General features: G+C 56.3%; 1 protein-coding gene and 1 long non-coding RNA gene across 3 annotated transcripts in view; both read right to left on the bottom strand.

The window, feature by feature from the left end:
• Positions 1 to 5,940, bottom strand: part of LOC138846169 (uncharacterized) — a 34,946-nt gene extending 29,006 nt beyond the window's left edge. The window contains exon 1 of the long non-coding RNA XR_011383603.1: positions 3,008 to 5,940. This is a non-coding gene — a long non-coding RNA (uncharacterized lncRNA). The remainder of the gene's footprint in view (positions 1 to 3,007) is intronic.
• Positions 1 to 6,638, bottom strand: part of KSR1 (kinase suppressor of ras 1) — a 155,655-nt gene that overhangs the window by 116,787 nt on the left and 32,230 nt on the right. The gene's annotated exons all lie outside the window — the stretch shown is intronic.

The raw sequence follows: 6,638 nt of genomic DNA, 5'->3' as shown, positions 1-6,638 counted from the left end.
CTGGATTGGAAGAGGAGCAGCTGGGAATAGAACCGGCACCCATATGGGATGCCGGCGTTTCAGGCCAGGGCTTTAACCTACTGTGCCACAGCGTCAGCCCCTAATATTTCATCTTAAATCTACTCACTTTTTGGGGAAGAAACTGTACATCATTATTACAAAGGGGACCCCAGGATATGGGCTGGACAGAGATTTTTGTAAGAGCAAGTGCAACCAATGTAAAACTATGGTAATCACATTTCTTGGGCCCTATTGCCTGAAAAAGGCTGAAAAACTGGGGTTTGTTTTCTTCAGGTCTCATGCCTAGCTTTTCTTTAAGATCTTATTTATTTATTTGAGAGGCAGAGCTACAGAGAGAGAGAGAGAGAGAGAGAGAGAGACATCAAGAGAGATCTTCCATCCATTTACTCCCCAAATGGCTGCAACAGCCAGAGCTGGGCCGATCCAAAGCCAGGAGCCAGGAGCCAGGAACTTCTTCCAAGTCTCCCATTTGGGTGCAAGGGCCCAAGGACTTGGGTCATCTTCTACTTTGTACCTTACTTTTTAAAAAGGGGGCAGGCTTTTGTTGTAACAGTTAAGTTATTGTTTGGGGTACCCACATCACATATTGGAGTACCTGGTTCCAGTCCCAGCTGCTCCACTTGCAATCCAACTTCCTGCTAATGTACCCAGGAGGTGGATGACAGCTCACGTACTTGGGTTCTGCCACCCACGTGGAAGACCCAGATAGAGTTCTGAGCTCCTGATTTCGACCTGGCCCAGGCCTGCCTGTTGCGGGCATTTGAGGAGTGAACCAGTGCATGGAAGCTCTCTGTCTGCCTCTTTGACTCTCTGCCTTCCAAATAAAATAAAAAATAAACTTAAAAAAATTTTAAAGGGAAGTTGCATTCAAACTTTCCCTTTGCGGCCGCTCAAGGACTGGAAGAGGGCTGAAAAGAGACAGCTTCTTACACACGGATGTAAGGCGCCCAAGGCCGAGTTCCCCGGAAGGGAAGGACACCAGGCCTGCTGGTCCCATGTCAGAAGACACTCCTCTCTCCCTGCTCTGGGGACTCCCCCAGCTCCAGCCTCTGGGTCCCTGCCTCGGGTGGGTGACCCTTTTCCCTCCTGGAAGTTAGCTGGCAGGGAGAAGAGGGTTGTCAACAACAGCAACTGCAAGCCCTGGACCAACAGCCACTGTCCACACTGTGCAGCGTGGGACGGAAAGAGCTGAAGACCCAGTACCTCATCTGCTGTACATCCCCGTGTCCTGGCAGGGAGGGAGGAAAAGCCCCCGTGCTGCTGCCCCCGCCAAACCCACAGCAGCTACGACCTGAGGTTTCCTGCTGACACAGAGGAAGACAAGCACAGCTTTCAAAGCTGTCTGGGCAACTGACCAAAGCTGGACTTCGGGCCAGGCCTGGGTGGCTGTGTCCAGCGGTCTGAGGCACCTGCCCAGGGCCACCTCACCTTTTAAGGGGTGGCAAGGCCGGTTTGCGACCACGGCAAACTTACCACCTGGCCCTCGGGATTTGGCCAAGACACCTTCCAGCTTCACCCAGCCTCAGAAGCTAACAGAAGGAAGAGGCACCATGCGGCCGCTGCCCTGCTGAACTGACCTGGAGGGCTTAGGGCTTCCTCGTGAACCTGCAGTCCTCCAGGCCTTGCCTGCTGGTCACCACGGCACCTGCAACCTGCCTCTCGGATCTGGCTCTCTGGCACGGTCAGCCGGAAGCCCAGCTAGACAAACACTCAAGCCACACTAGGGCCTCCCCTCTGTGCGGGGAGTGGGCAAGTGAGGAAAGAGGACCAGCAAATATGGCTATGACAGATTTCCAAGGCAACATCAGCCATCACGCTGGACAAAACCAAGACAGAAAGCAACAACTTATCCAGGCTTTGCAATCAACTCACGAACGTCACGATTTCCACTACTAGGGAAAACTGGGCTTTTGTGAACTGCAAGTATCTGCCCCCCTCCCAGGCCCCATCCTCCAGGCCTCAGTCTCTGCAGTTCTTACAGCAAACACAGGCCGACCCCAGGAGGTCACAACAAGCCAGGGCCTGGGGCTCCTCCTGGGGCAGGGGCAGAGCTCAGGAGGCTCCAGAGGCTGACGGCAAGGGCACCCCCCCACCCCCGAGCCCCCAAGCCCAATCCAAACTCTTCCCTCGGGGCTCTTCCTGGGAAGCAGAATATTACCAACCACCACGGGTGAGTAGGATTCCACCCAAAAATCACGATTCCCAGCTCCGAAACCAGTGGCAGACGGCCGCGGGCAAACCAGATCCGCTGGAGACACGCCACCAGCTCGAGTTCCACGGGGACCCCAAGACAGACGAGGCCGTGATCGCTCTGCGGGCGCTCACCCTGCTCCTCTGAAATACCCGCTCGGCAGCCCTGTGTCACGGGTGGAGACGGCCTCCCCAGGCGACTCGGCTCATGGGCTTCAGAGCTGGACGGGAGACTGGGCACAATCACCAAGCCTCCCTCTTGTTGCCCAGCTCCACCCTGGGGCAGGTGAGGGGGCTGTGTCCCAGGGGGGGCACAGGAACAAGGTGGAAGACATCACCCGGGCAGACACTAGGACCCAGGTCCTCAAGCTCCTGGACCGGCTAGTCCACTACCCTCTACGTGAAGGACCCTGTGTCTTGAGTTAAAGAAGGACCCGACGCACAGTCCGTCTGTCTGTCTCTCTCTCTCTCTCTCTCTCTCACACACACACACACGGTCTCAAAGATGCATGTATAAACAAGGCATTTCTGCCAACCCAGACACTGGACGAGTCCGGGGAAGAGAGACTGCCGGGAGAAAGAGGTCCCAGCAGGGAGCACAGCCCACAGGGCCCCTCAGCCACAAAGGCCCACAAGCTGGTGCCTTGCTGAAGCCAAACTTCCCACAGGCACCTCCTCCCAAACCAGGCTCAGCTTCCCACACTCCTTTCCCTGCCCAACAGGTAAAGGCGACAGCCAGACACCGCCTCCCGGCTCTGGCTGCACCCACTCCGCACACCTGAGGCCGCCCACTTACCGGCTGCGCCCACCTGGGACCCCCTCGGCACTGTCTCGCCAGCTGAGCACGATCACCTGGGGTACCTGCTCGTGGGCTGGGCCCGGGGACAGTGCCAGGGCCGCCTCCGGAGCGCGGGTGCCACCCAGCCGGCCACACTGAGTCAGCGGCCAGGGTTCAAAATCAGCTTCCTGGAGGACTGGGAAGGGACCCCGCCCAGCGGCGCGCTCAGAGAAGCCATCATTATCAGGACATTGACAGAGAGAGGGAAACAGCCCCATCCAGATTTTTCTGTGTCTAGTTGGTTTTGGAACGGTGCAGACGCCAGAAATCTCCTTCCTGCTCTTTATTGCTTTTAAATGTAAATCGAAAAACCTGTTCATTCCTGTCTCCGGAATCCCAAAACTCGGTCCTTCCCCTCCACCGGTCTCTAGGAAAGCGTTAACTGCTGGAGTCCGGGCAGGGGGGCTGACGGCAAGTCAGGGGTCCACGGGAGGAACTGGCAGGCCAGCACACGACCCTGGGCAACTCTGTCCCTTTCACTCTTACAGCCTGACAGACAGACACGCCTTCTTGTTAGCCTCACTCACGGGTAAGCTTCCCAGTTACCGCCACCTGCTGTTCTCTTCCTTGCCTTCCAGAAATCCCTGCTTGGACTGCCAGGCAGAGCCACACCTGCACACCTCTGGCCCCGAGCACAGCCGCCTCTCCAGGAACCCCACAAGCCCTGCCCCAGGCTCCAATGCATCCTCACTGAAGGATTTTCACAAATAAAACCCCTCTGGTTCCGGGAAGCTCTTTGTATTCCCACCCATCCACCGGCTGTGAGGGAAGGAGGAGAAGGAGCTCTGTGTCCAGTTCACAGGGACCCCTCCCCTAAACCCTGACCCAGCGTTCCCAGGCCTCTGCTCCAAACCACGGCAGACAAGGCCAAGGGTGACAGGAGGCGCGGGAGGACACAACCACCTCAGGGTCCCGGGTTTCTCTCTGGCCAGGCACAGAGGTGGTGGAAGCCAGCCAATCACACCACAGAACCGGCGCCTCAGGGGCCTTGATTCCAGGCAAACCTCTTGGCCCAGGCAGGGGTTGTTTTGCTCTGTGACTTTCCCAGCAGCAGGCAAACACCGTGGTGGCGAACATCGCAGCAGCACAACCTCCAGCAGTCACAGCCCATTATTTCCTGCTCGGTGCCCCGCCCTCTTCACCTTACCCCCTAATTAGAGAGTTTAGAGTTGGCATTTTTTTTTTAATGATGCCGCTTTTTAAGCATGTGACAACACAGAAGGAAGGGTTATTTAAGTCCCAGTTAGAAGGGAAAAATCTGCATTGTGAAAAGGGCAAATTAAGAACACATTTCCCTGGCTTTTAGGTAATCCAAGGTCACTTGCAATAAAACCAGACAGAAAATGAAATCGTCTGTCCCACGGGCTCGACCACCACCTCGCAGGGTCAGACGGGCCCATGCACCTTGTGCAGCTGACTGTTAATGTCTCTGAGAAAATCTACAGCTTCCAGAGTTCAAGGGCATGATTTCCTATGACCCCGGGGTTTCACGGTGTGTCTCACAGCTGGAGCTGTCCCTGGCCTCCTGCCCTGAGCTGTGCACAGGCGCGTTAAGAGGGAGGACTCAAGGGGCAGGTGTTTGGCCTAGCAGCAGTGATGACTTCAAGTCCAGGCCCTGCTCCAAATTCCAGCTCCTGCTAACGTGCGCCCTGGTAGGCAGCAGGTGATGGCTCAAGGACTCCAGTTCCAGGCTCCTGGCATGGACTCAGTCCTGGCTGCTGCAGGCATCTGGGGAGTGAAGCAGCAGGTGGGAGATCTGTCTGTCTGTCCCTCTGCCTTTCCAACAAACAGGCAAATCTAGAGAACAAGGACTCAAAGAAGCAGCTCCAGAACCAGCTTTAACACTGACTGCCACTGTGACCTTGGGCTCAACACGTCACTTCCCAAGCCTCGATTTCTTCACTGCTAACTCAAGTGGGACAACAGCCCTCCCTGTGCACAGGATTGCAGGAGAGGGGGTTGTCACACGCGCCACACACAGCTGACCTGTCCTCAGCAGAATGACGAAGGAACGCGCGCACAGCGCTGGGAAAGGCTGGTGCTTCGGTGACGTGCACCAGTGAGGCGAGATAACCCCCATTTCCCGCCCGACATGCTCTCCAGGGGCACCAAGTGCACCCCACGGTTCAATGAGCCCCCACCGGGAAATGAACCACAGTTTCATGAATCCTCATCGCTTGGCAAGGCAAGTACTGTTTTCCCCATTTTGCACAAGAGGATCCAAGCTTGAGACACGTCCCACCTCCTCCCTGCTCCAGACCGTGGTCTGGAAGCGAATGAGCCACATATCACAACTTACAGTCCTCTGCCCGTGGCCAGCACAAAGGCACGTGCCTCACATGCTGGAGCTCTGACCAGCTCTGAGCCTTCTCCCTGCGAACCACAGGGGTGGCCATATTACTCACTGAATGTTTAAGAGCTATGAGAGACCCTGGGACGGGCCTCTTCCGATCCCCTGAGTTAGGAGTGTTCGAGGGACCAGCGTTGTGGTACAGAGGGTTAAGCCACCACTTGCAACGCCCACATCCCGTATCAGAGCACCAGGTCAAGTCTTGGTTGCTCTGCTTTGTTTGCCGGTTTATTTGAGAGGCAGAGTTGTAGACAGAGAAGTCTTCCATCCACTGGTTCACTCCCCAGTTGGCCACAACCACCAGAGCTGGGTGGATCCAAAGCCAGGATCCAGGAGCTTCTTCCAGGTCTCCCATGTGGATACAGGGGCCCAAAGACTTGGGCCATCCTTCATTGCTCTCCCAGGCCATTGGCAGGGAGCTGGATTGGAAGTGGAACAACCAGGACTGAAACCAGTGCCCATATGGGATGTCAGCGCCATAGGGCTTAATCTACTAAGCCACAGCTCCGGCCCCTCAAACAAATTAAAACTTAAAAGAAAAAAAAAAAAAGCAAGTGTTCAAAACTCAGCCCAGGGGACAGGAAGTGGCTTGGTCAAGGTCACACGGCAGGTCAGCATTGAGCTTAGGTCTACAGACTCCAGAGAAAGGTCCCACCAGCGCTGCCCAACAGTTCCTCGAAGACCATGTGGACACAGGGACCAAGCAGGTGCTGCTTTGAACAGGCCCGGGGTCTGAGTCACGCGAAGGTGAGCCAGCTAGCAGATCCTTCCTCCCCAGCCTGCCTGGCCTGTGCTGGGCCAGCTGCCTTCAGCTGAGCTCACCCTGAACCGCGGGCTCAGATGACCGGTGTTTAAAGTTACCTTCCTAGAAGCCACCCACACTGAGCTGTGGGGTGCACCCCCAAGCTCCTCCCTCCTCCCTGTGTGTCTACTTGTCAGGACCATGACGTCCCATCAGGTGGCTGACCCTTGTACATAATTAAAGGGTGGTCCCATAGCCTCGGCAGGGGCCTATTCAGAGGAGCGAGGCTGCTGAATTAGACATGGGAAGGAGGCACTAGGAACAGAATAACAAAGCTTCCTGGACAGATGGTGAGCAGAGCGTGGCAGGAACGCAGGGCAGTTCATACAGCCAGCCTGCCGGGGGGCGAAACCCGGGCGGAGCAAGGGGCCCTGTCTAGCAGGCAACCCCAGGATCAGGGATCATGGGGGCACCTTAGCTCCCCACCACACACACAC

The sequence above is a fragment of the Oryctolagus cuniculus genome, chromosome 17 (genome assembly GCF_964237555.1).
Source record: "Oryctolagus cuniculus chromosome 17, mOryCun1.1, whole genome shotgun sequence".
Classification (NCBI taxonomy): domain Eukaryota; kingdom Metazoa; phylum Chordata; class Mammalia; order Lagomorpha; family Leporidae; genus Oryctolagus; species Oryctolagus cuniculus.
The sequence above is the reverse complement of the archived record's forward strand: the minus strand, read 5'-3'. Positions and strand labels throughout refer to the sequence as shown.